Below are 10,783 nucleotides of genomic sequence, written 5' to 3'. Positions count from 1 at the left end.
TCCTTTTCTCTCTCTCTTGCTCAAATACTGCTGTCAGTCCTGCGACATTAAAAACAAACACTACGACACCAAAATAAAAATCATTCTGTAACTGCAGACGGTACTGTAACCGGCCAGCAGTCGATTCTTTGCCGTTGCTGACTACTCTGATGCGATACGATACGATATACCCATAAGCAATTTGTAATTTTCTGAGTAGAGACAAGGAACAAACCAGAAATGAAACAAAACAAAAGGCGAAAGGAACTCCAGGGGGCTGTGCTATATGTCTTTCATCAGAAAGATGAGTATTTCTGCACAGCGGGAAAGTCAGGTTGAGGGCTGCGCTTTCCATTGGGCCCAAGAGAAACTTTTGCTCCAGCATTACTCAGGGCACCCACTGCTTGTATTTTGGAACGAGCATAAAAGCGAGCTAGAGAATTGACAAGCTTTTGTGGGGGGTTTTTTTGTTTGCAAATCGAAATGATACTCGTGGGAAATAAACCATTATGACCCCAAGTGAATATTGTTATCATTAGTGATCCAGGGAGGACTCCGCTATAGTTCAAATCGTCACCCTTCACTGGCTGCCGACAGACCGAGATTGGAAACATTCTGTTGTGGTTTACTCTCCAGGGCAGTCTACATTTTAAAATCCAGTCCATTTCCGTCACTTCACATTGGTAATGCGCCACAGTTCCCAGCTGGACCATGCTCGGTGTCCGGAGTCGAAACGCTCAGTCACATTGGACACCAAGCCGAGCTAATGGGGCTGGTATTGACCAATACTATGTAGGAAAGAGATTACCTGGAAGTGTTTTCGATGAAAAAGAACATCGAAACCCCCGGAGCTAAACAATAGGACTGCCAGCGTCTTAAAAACAAAAAACAAAATTCAGATTTCCTGATTAAATCATTCCTGCGATGTGTAGAAACGAATATTGTTGAAGTCACAATGAATGGTCTTTTGTGCAACAATATACCAACCGAGAGGACTGTAATCTATCACTAATAGACGTCCCTTTTTTTTAAAAAGAAAAAAGAATGGTACCACAGCGTCCTTTTGCCGGGACAGGGTAATTAACAACAGGACCTGAAGTTGCGGCATTCCTTGCTTGGTCCTATTAACGTACATGTTTTGAACAATTCACAGTTTCTCGCGTATAAGTATTTGATTCTCATGGTGTCAGGCAGGAGATCAAATGGCGAATTCCACTGTTTTATGTCACAGCGGTAGAATGCAAGAGCAGTAACATTTGGGAATACCGTGTACCACAATACCCATTATCCTGGATAATATCGCCTCTCTGAATCAGATCTGAAATGGTTAGAAAAAAAAATCAAAGGCTTGTCCGGTTTGATTTTTTTTCCCTGTTGTAGACAACTGCCTCCTCATTGTCCCCTTCAGACTATTTCTAAAGATTATTTGTTTTTACAGCCTTCTGTGTGCAGAATGCTACATCTTTCAGAGGGTTAGCAGTAAAACGCGCGTTCGTTCGCAGAGAGAGCATTGTTCAAGTAGCCCTGATGCTGGTAAATGAGCTGTACAACAGGGCTAACTAAATGTTCGAGTGGGACCTGGGCAGCTGAAATAGTGACAGTCAAATCACGCATAACGGCGCCATCGGCCCCCTGTCAGAGCCTACTTCGAAATGTCTCGAGGGTTGTTTGCTTGTTGGGTCAGCTTCCTGTCGATCAGCAAAAACTTTTTTTTGTGCGACCGAGGGGATACAATCGAGCAGAACGGGACCCGGAGAAACCTTCTCCTGCCTCTAGATATTTTCACAGCAGCCTTATTCGGGCATGTTATAATACACCTCTGGCGCAAACTAGGCTTGAAAACTCAGGTCTACCTGGCTCAGAGATGGGGACAGTATCACTGCGCCACAAACGCCCCTTTCAATGATTGTTATGGGCGGGTATGTAATGCGTCTGAGCCGAATTCCTACGCGATGCCTCTTCAGACCAGTGACTAACTTGGAAACGGGGTCAGTTTCTGTGGGGCTGTTCACTGCACGATATCTCTGCTAGGACTCCGAAGGGTGGTTTCTCCCCATTTCCATGCGCGTGTCATTGTTCCTTCCTTTTTTATTCAAACTTACCAATCGAAAACTGCTCTTGTTGAGACAGGGCGAAAATACAGCCAGTTCTCGCCTCTTTCGAAGCAGATAAATGGCGGCTCGCTGTCACTCCTGGTTCCGACACAATATCAGTTGAAAATCGTTCAGCAAAGATAGCATGGACAGGCTATGTCAAAGGATAGGCCAACTGATGACAACGCTCACCATCTCCCAATAGCAACATGCATTTTTTTCCCCACATGTATCCGTACTTTGGATACTGACGCTCCAGAATCTTGGAAAATCTGGTTTCTGTAGGGACATCTATTACCTTAACGAGTTAGCAGGCCGCCTTTCACTTTGGCGCTCCGGAGGTACTGGTATTTTCCCTTCTCCCAGTACCACAAGTTTCATCATTTAAAAGCATGTCTTGGAAAGTGTTGGCTCCATTGAAGTTTCAAACTGGTGATCTTTCGCCAGCCTGGGTGTGGGTGTGGATGGATGGGGAAGGGTTCCTGAAAAGCTGAAGACCAGGAGATTGCTCTCTTCTGTGTGACCCCATGAGGCAAGGTGCCTGCCATTGCACACTGAGACCTTCCACATCTAATGGGCTTCTGCAGGAGTGGTGAGTGTTCAATTATTCTTTAATTTTGACATTTTCTTTAACTGAATTATAAACAAAATAAGTTTGCTTTTCTTTTGTGTGAGAACCCCCCCCCCCCCCCCCAAAATAGGTAAATAAAAGGCAACAACTCCCTAATTTACTGCTCTTCTTGAGTGCAATGTGACTGGCAACAGGGAAAGGCCCCTATTTATTTGACAGGCCTTTATATATTGTAGCTTGTTATATACACAGGCTGTATATTTAACAAGCTGTACATGTTTCTGTGCCATCTTATTAAGTGGCTTTAGTTTTTAGTTGAGGTTTGGATTCTTTCTTCTCAAGCTGTGCAAACATCTTTGCAATTGGAGTTGGCAGACTGACTGGGAATCAGAGCCCAATCTGACTCAAAATTCAGTGACAAGTGTCCTCCCCTTGCCAGTCCACCCCCTCGAGCACCCACCCCTTCTGAGCACCCCCTCCCACCCAGTCACTGCCAGTTTCTTTAGTTGCCAACCCTTCCAACACTGCCCTGTATTCGTCAGGAGCATTAGCTGGATTTCTGGGCACAGCTTAATTTACATTGAATACTTTCAGTCATTCATTAGAAACATATTGGAGATAGGGAAAAGACATGTGTTTGACCCACAGCCAAAAGTGATCTGATCCATAACAAAGCGACTCTTACTTCATAAATGTCCTATGAAAGTAGCGTACTGTCGGGATAGATTGGCCTGGTAACCAATGAGAAGAGAGTGGGGATGCAGGGGCTGGAGGCAAGATGTTAGGCGATGAAGCTTTCAGGAATAAATCCAAGCAAAGCTGGCAACTAAAGTCTCTCTAGGAGATCAATTCACACCATAATGATTTAACAAGGTGCATAACTCCATGGCATTATATAACCCCAGGATTATATATTGCCATATAACTTTGGCATGCTTCTTCATCTCAGAATGGTGAATCATTTCTTAGGGGAGAAAGGAATGTATCTCCAGGGCAGGGCATATAGTGCTGGGAGGAGTAGAGCATCCCACTCTGTGGAAGTAAATGAGTATAACTGTGGTATGGTGCCTAACTCTGGTGTAGGATAAAATGAGTTTGTAAAACTCTACGGTTGGATTTCTTGAATGCTTTATCATTTATGGATGTTCCACAGAGTTCCTTAAATTATTTTCAGAAAGTTACCAGTTACTTCCTCCAAGCACTTAATAAATAATCAGTTAGGAGTGAAGTCCTGGTGCACATATAGGCACTTCCAGGGATACAGGGGGTTATTAGGAGCCTTGCTGACAGTTCTCTGTATTCACCCATCACTTGTTGCAGAGTATGATGCTGCAGCAACCAGGGTGAGAAAGGTCAGTTGTGGGATGAAACACGTGACAGTTTTTGAGGTCCAATACATCGTGGTCAGACAGAGAATAAAGTGGCCCCTGTCCCTAATATTGCCTTCACCTCCATCTTAGCAAAGTACTCATCACTTTAAAATCAGTATTTGCAATTTCCCAGACAAGTTGTGCTGTTTTATTTTTGTGCAAGGTCATTTCATCATGTGTTGATTGTAGTGAATTACGGACATTCATGTATAAATGTCCAGACATAATTGTACTCTACCACTCTGTAGTTGATACAAACTCAGATCCTGAGCTAAAAAGTCAATTTACTCATCCACTGTACAAGCCAGATCAAAATCAACAGAATGCTTAAAACATGCTGGAAACACAATAAATTCAATACCATTTGCTTTTACTGATCTTGTATTGCCATTTTATTATTTTCTAATGATTCAAAATAAAGAAAATGTTACATGCATGGATTCACATCAGTTTCCTCCCTGATAGTCTATTTGAACATTTTACAGGCTTTCTGTCTTTAGCTTTATAACTGTGACTACAATTCAAATGTATTTCCATGGCCGTAAAGTGTTTTCAAACTTTTAGTGGTCAGGAAAAGCACAACATATATATGATAATAGAGATGGAGGTCTTGCTTTCTTTCTAAATTAGGAAGTCTGACCAGAAGGATTCTGGCATTCAATACCGACTTACACTCTTACAAATGTTCTCAAACCATCCTCTAGGGGATGCAGGTTAGTTCTTTTTCTTTTATCTGTCAGAATCTCCACACTTCCTGTAATTGCCTCTCTTACAGTTCAGAAAATACAGTGAGTTCAGTTTTTGAGGTGTTGACTTGTTAGTGTAGAACAACTGTCACCTGTAATTTTAACAGTGAAATAAGTTTGAATCCAACTTCTAGCCTTCACATTATTCAACTAATGAAAGATAGAGGTATCAGCAAATTTTCAAAAAGTTTCCATTCCATTGTTTAATAAACACTACATCTTTCATGAAATACACAGCATCGTGTGCAGCTAAAAGCAAATCGTTGGATGCTTTTCTAAAAAAACTTGATGTCAGTCACCTGGCTTTCCCAGCTCTCTAATGTTAAAGGAGATAAAATATGATTACTCCAAAGCTCCGCTGCAAGTTGTATTTCTTATTCTTGTCAGTGTGCTCAGAGTTAGTCCCTCCAGCCCCTTATTGGAAATACACCAAAATTGACAGCCGTCACTAAGCTGACATTATTCCACATAAGTTTTCAAATTAATGTCTCTTAATGCTGAATTAGTATTTAAATTACTCCAAGGATTTTGAACTTCAGGTCAATGTTACAGTGAAGCTTGTTATTGTTCTTAATTCTGAATTGATACTCAAAATTCCATAACTACAGTCAAAGTCAGGAACACATTTAACTGTTACAATGGAACATGTAACAACTGGCCAGTTGCTTTATGACCACTTCTTTGCCATAGTCTGCAGGGAAATAGTCCAGGAGGCTGTTAGCCAGGCGAAGTTTCTGTAAGTTGGTAGTTGCCTGTAAATCCCTGTTTCTCCTGGTTGAGAAGCAAATTTATCAAGGTTAGAAAAAGCATGAGGGAATGACTGGATTTTCTTTTTTATACTTATACTTGATAATCCAAAAGATGTGCAGGTTAGGAGGATTGGCCATGCTAAATTGCCCTGTTGTGTCCAGGGATGTGCAGACTAGATGAATCATCCATTGTTAATGCTGGGTTATGGGGGGGGTTGGGTCTGGGTGAGATGTTGTTCAGAGGGTTGGTGCAGACTCAGTGGGGGGGGGCTGAATAACCTCCATCTGCACTGGAGGGATTCTATGATTTTGTATTTTGTAAAATTATGTTAATGTAAGACTTACATTGTTGATGATTATATGTTTAAATTTTGTTTTTTGGGGAAAGTTTTTATTGTACTTTTTAAGACAAAATTTGATGTGCTCCACAATAAACTTATTTACAGAAGAAACACAAAATAATTTATTCATCTTCAAAATTTTTCTTTAAAATTGATTTGGTTATTATGATGGTCAATTTTAATATTCATTTATAGAAAATTAGGGCTAATTGCTTTCAATTTGATCTAATTTCTAACGTTATCATGGAATCTGTAATGATTCAGATTATTTATTCAGACATCTGCAAATGTTTCTATTAAGTCTACATGATATAACCTTCATGTAACCATATAACCTACTGTACTTTGACTTTCACCAGCCTTTAATAATCCAGCCTAATGCAATCTAGTGTTATTGAAATAATGAAAATGATATTAACTTTAACCAGCTTAATCAAATTATACAAAAGTTTGCATTTAATCGAAGTTTCTTAGTTTCATGTGTCAACCAAATTTGTTTCTTTTTTAATCATTTACAAAGTAAACCACAAAATATACCAATTGCAGTAATTTTTTGAATTTTTTGAATTCTATTTAGATCACTTTTTCCAGTAAGTTTGAAAGTTTGATGAATTGAATCCAAAAACAAGCTTTGTCTTGATTTTTGTATAAGTGGACTGGTTCCCTGCTGTATGGGTTAAGAGCACAATTAATTAGCTGGGTCAACATTTAATAGTTCACTGTTTCAATAAAAAGAAATTCTGATTTTTAATACAACAGCCCGTTGGTGATTATCTGCAGATTTTCAGAGTTGGACTATCACTAGTGTTGTGTTTTGAGTACAAAAATATGTTTAAGCAAATTTATTTTTCTTAAAATGAGTACTTTGGCTCATATTGAAACCACAAAATCTGGTTTTCTAATGACATTAAATGCCAATGTAGCTAAAACACCCAGGATTAGGTGATGCAAACATTTGTAGTAATCCTTTTGCATCAAGGACCTGGCTTCACACTCACCCTGGTGAGACACAGGTATCCTTTCTATTGATGGCTGAAATGATTCCAGTGATGTGAGTTTTTAATTTGAAATTTACTTCCTAAAGTGTTTAGCCCTGTGCATCTTAATCATGGACTCAGTCATAGAGCTGTAGAGCACGGAAACAAACCCTTCGGTCCAACCCGTCCATGCTGACCAGATATCCCAACCCAATTTAGTCCCACCTGCCAGCACCCGACCCATAACCCTCCAAATGCAGCCTATTCATGTACCCATCCAGATGCCTTTTAAATGTTGCAATTGTACCAGCCTCCACCACTTCCTCTCGCAGCTCATTCCATACACGTACCACCCTCTGTGTGAAAAAGTTGCTCCTTCGGTCCCTTATATATCTTTCCCCTCTCACCCTAAACCTATGCCATCTAATCACTCCCCCACCCCAGGGAAAAAACTTTGTCTATTTATCCTATCCTTGCCCCTCATGATTTTATAAACGTCTATGAGGTCACCCCTCAGCCTCCGATGCTCCAGGGAAAACAACCCCAGCCTATCCAACCTCTCCCTATAGCTCAAATCCTCTAACCCTGGCAACATCCTTGTAAATATTTTCTGAACCCTTTCAAGTTTCAAAGCATCCTTCCGAATGGAAGGAGACTAGAATTGCATATAATATTCCAAAAGTGGTCTAACCAATGTCCTGTACAGCCACAACATGACCTTCCAACTCCTATCCTCAATCAGCAAAAAAAATTAGTTTAACAAAATGCAGGCTACATTTCTTTCAGGTAAAAGCTTGCACATAGTCCTTCAGAACTGATCCTCCAAATACATAGAACAAGATTTTCACTAAAGTTGCAAGAAATATTTGATTAACGTTTCTATGATACGTGATTAATGACATTCATATCAAACTGAACCAATCTTTTCACTTCTATAAATATTTAGATGTTTTATTCACTAAAATCAAGTAACTTTTGATAATAACAGAGATCTCTTAATGTGTTTGTTTTCATACAATAAGTTAAATCTAGTCATTATCTTCATGGTATCAATAACACATTAAAATGACTTATTCTGTTTTGCTCATCACTAAAATGAATTTGAATTGACAACTTTTAAAACATTGGACTCAAGGTTTCCAGAGAAAAATGCCCCTAAGTGTGAAATTACTTTTTCTTCAACCTCCAGCTTTACTTGACAAGAAAACAAGACCAAGACCGAATCTTTAGCTTCTAAATGTGTTCAAATTTGAGCAACTTAACAGAGAATCTGTGAGAGTGACTCAGTTTAACTAAGCCTCGTCCTCTACTGGAAAATGTTTTTCTCCATGTGACTGACTAAGATAGAGTCATAGAGATGTACAGTACGGAAACAGACCCTTCGGTCCAACTTGTCCATGCCGACCAGATATCCCAACCCAATCTAGTCCCACCTGCCAGCACCTGGCCCATATACCTCTACACCCTTCCTATGGATATGAACTGTATGGAGAATCACTGGGGAGTATATGTGGCCAATGAAACAAGCTCTCTTGAATCTGCTGTCCTTACCTTTCTGGCCTATATGTGACTCCATAATGCAGAATCATCTCTGGTCTCCTGCATCTAATTCCACTCACTCTCATTTTGCTTCTGCAATCTTATTACATAGCCCTGAACTGTAAACATGACGAGGAAGGATTACAACCTCTATTATTCACTAGTGAACCTCTCTGTCCCACAACTAGATACCAGGGCCAGGGGCCAAGCGTTCACCAGATGAACTCAGACACAATCTTTGAAGAGGTAGCCTGCGAGCAGAGGGTAATGATATAAGTTAATATCCCTGGGAGAATGTTACATTAGGTTCCTGTAAAATGACAGCTTAAGGGAATGGAGGCACATTGGTTAGCAAAAACTGGGCACAATCTATAGCTAGGGATCTCATTAGAGATGAACAGCTTTGCAACCTGAAAGATACACCCCCAAGTTGAGTGTGAAACAGAGCAGTATAATCCCTCCCAGCTCAAGTACCTTTTCTCCTCCCACACCACAGACCACGATACACATCCAAAATCCAACATGGCTGCACTCAGGACTATTGTCTCATATCTCAACTGGCTCAACGAACCAATGAAGTGGAAGAAGTATTCAATCCACCACATAGGGAGCAGGCAGTGCACTACTGCTGTCGTAAATCCCTTCCCAGTTGGCAATCAGCTGACTGGGAGAAACAAAGGCAGCTCCTCTCTGATTAAGAGCTGAGAAGTAACTGGCCTGTTACAAAAGTGTGTGCCCTTCATTGTTTCGAGATGGTGATCATTCCCATTCAAGGATTGTTGTTCCAGTCTGATTCAAGGTCATTCAGCAGTCATGCTGATTGCAATACTCTAAAATTAACTCACCCATGTCTTGCACCATAATATTCCTCTCATTGATCTTGTATACGAAAGGCAAAGTTATCATAGGAGAAAAACTTCTCCCCATTTAGACAGACCTCCAGTATACGTGGGTACACTGTGCCAACATTGATATGACAATGCATTAAAAATTGGCCTGAGGCTGGATATTTGGCAAGCTATGTGTTCACAAAAAAAACCTAGAAACAGTGAATCCAGAATGACAACATTTTCTTATGCCTGTGAGGTTGTAAGTTTGCTCTCTGAGCTGGTAGATGTGTTCTCAGATGGTTCATCCCCATGTGAGGTAACATCATCAGTGAGCCTCCGGTGAAGCATTGGTGTTCTGTCCCGCTTTCTATTTATGTCTGTTGTGGTGGGTGATATCACTTCCAGTTCTGTTTCTGAGAGGTTGGTAAATGGGGTCCAAATCAATATGCTTGTTAATGGAGTTCTGGTTTGAATGCCAGGCCTCTCGGAATTCCTGTGTGTGTCTTTGTTTTGCCTGTCCCAGGATGGATGCATCGTTCCCATTCGAACTCGTGACTCTCTTCGGCTGTGTGTATGGATACTCGTGATAGTTGGACTTTTGGTGAGTAGCTGGCACTTGTGTATCCTGGTGGTTAGTTTCCTGCCTTTTTGTCCAATGTAATTTTTCTTGCAGTCCTCGCAGGATATTTTGTATATGATGTTCTTTCTGCTGGTTGTTGGTATGGGGTCCTTTAAATTCATCAGGAGCTCTTCCAGTATGGTGGTGGGTTTGTGGGCTACCAGGGACCGGAGTAGTTTGGTCGTCATCTCCAAGATGTCTTTGATTTAAGGCAGGGTGGCTAGAGTTTCTGAGCATGTTGTGTCTTCCTGTTTAGGCCTGTTGTACGTGAATGGGTGGACTGCACTAATCGGGTACCTATTGTTCCTGAATATATTGTATCGGTGTGTTTCCTCAGCTTCTCGTAGTTCCTGGATGCTGCAGTGTGTTGTGGCTCGTTTAAATAATGTCCTGATGCAGTTCCATTTGTGGGTGTTGGGATGATTGCTCATGTAATTGAATATCTGGTCAGTGTGAATGGCTTTCCTGTAAATGTTGGTCTGTAGCTCTCCATTGGCTTTTCATTCTACTGTGACGTATAGGAAGGGGAGTCTGTTGTAGTTCTCTTCCTCTTTGGTGAACTTTTTACCAGTGAAAATGTTGTTTATGTCTTTGTGGGTTTCTGCTCATTTGTCGTGGTTCGTGATGACAATGGTGTCATCCATATAGTGGACCCAAAGCTTGGGTGGATCATTTGTTCTAACCTGTGCATAACTGTTTCTGCTAAAAGTCCTAATATTAGTGATCCCATAGGTGTCCCATTGATTTGTTTGTAGATCTTGTCATTGAACGTGAACTGGGTTGTGATGCACAGGTCTACTAGTTTGAGGATGCTGTCCTTGCTGATGGAGACGGTGCTGTCAGGTGTTTGTGTCCTTGGTTCGTCTAGCAGTGAGGCCAGAGATTCTTTGGTTAGGGTGATGCTTATTGATGTGAATAGGGCTGTCATGTTGAAGGAAACCATGACCCTGTCGTCCTCTGATGTTCAGG

The sequence above is a fragment of the Chiloscyllium plagiosum genome, unplaced genomic scaffold, assembly GCF_037043375.1.
Source record: "Chiloscyllium plagiosum isolate Xiang-an unplaced genomic scaffold, Cpla_swu_hap1 HiC_scaffold_9, whole genome shotgun sequence".
Taxonomy (NCBI): domain Eukaryota; kingdom Metazoa; phylum Chordata; class Chondrichthyes; order Orectolobiformes; family Hemiscylliidae; genus Chiloscyllium; species Chiloscyllium plagiosum.
The sequence above is the reverse complement of the archived record's forward strand: the minus strand, read 5'-3'. Positions refer to the sequence as shown.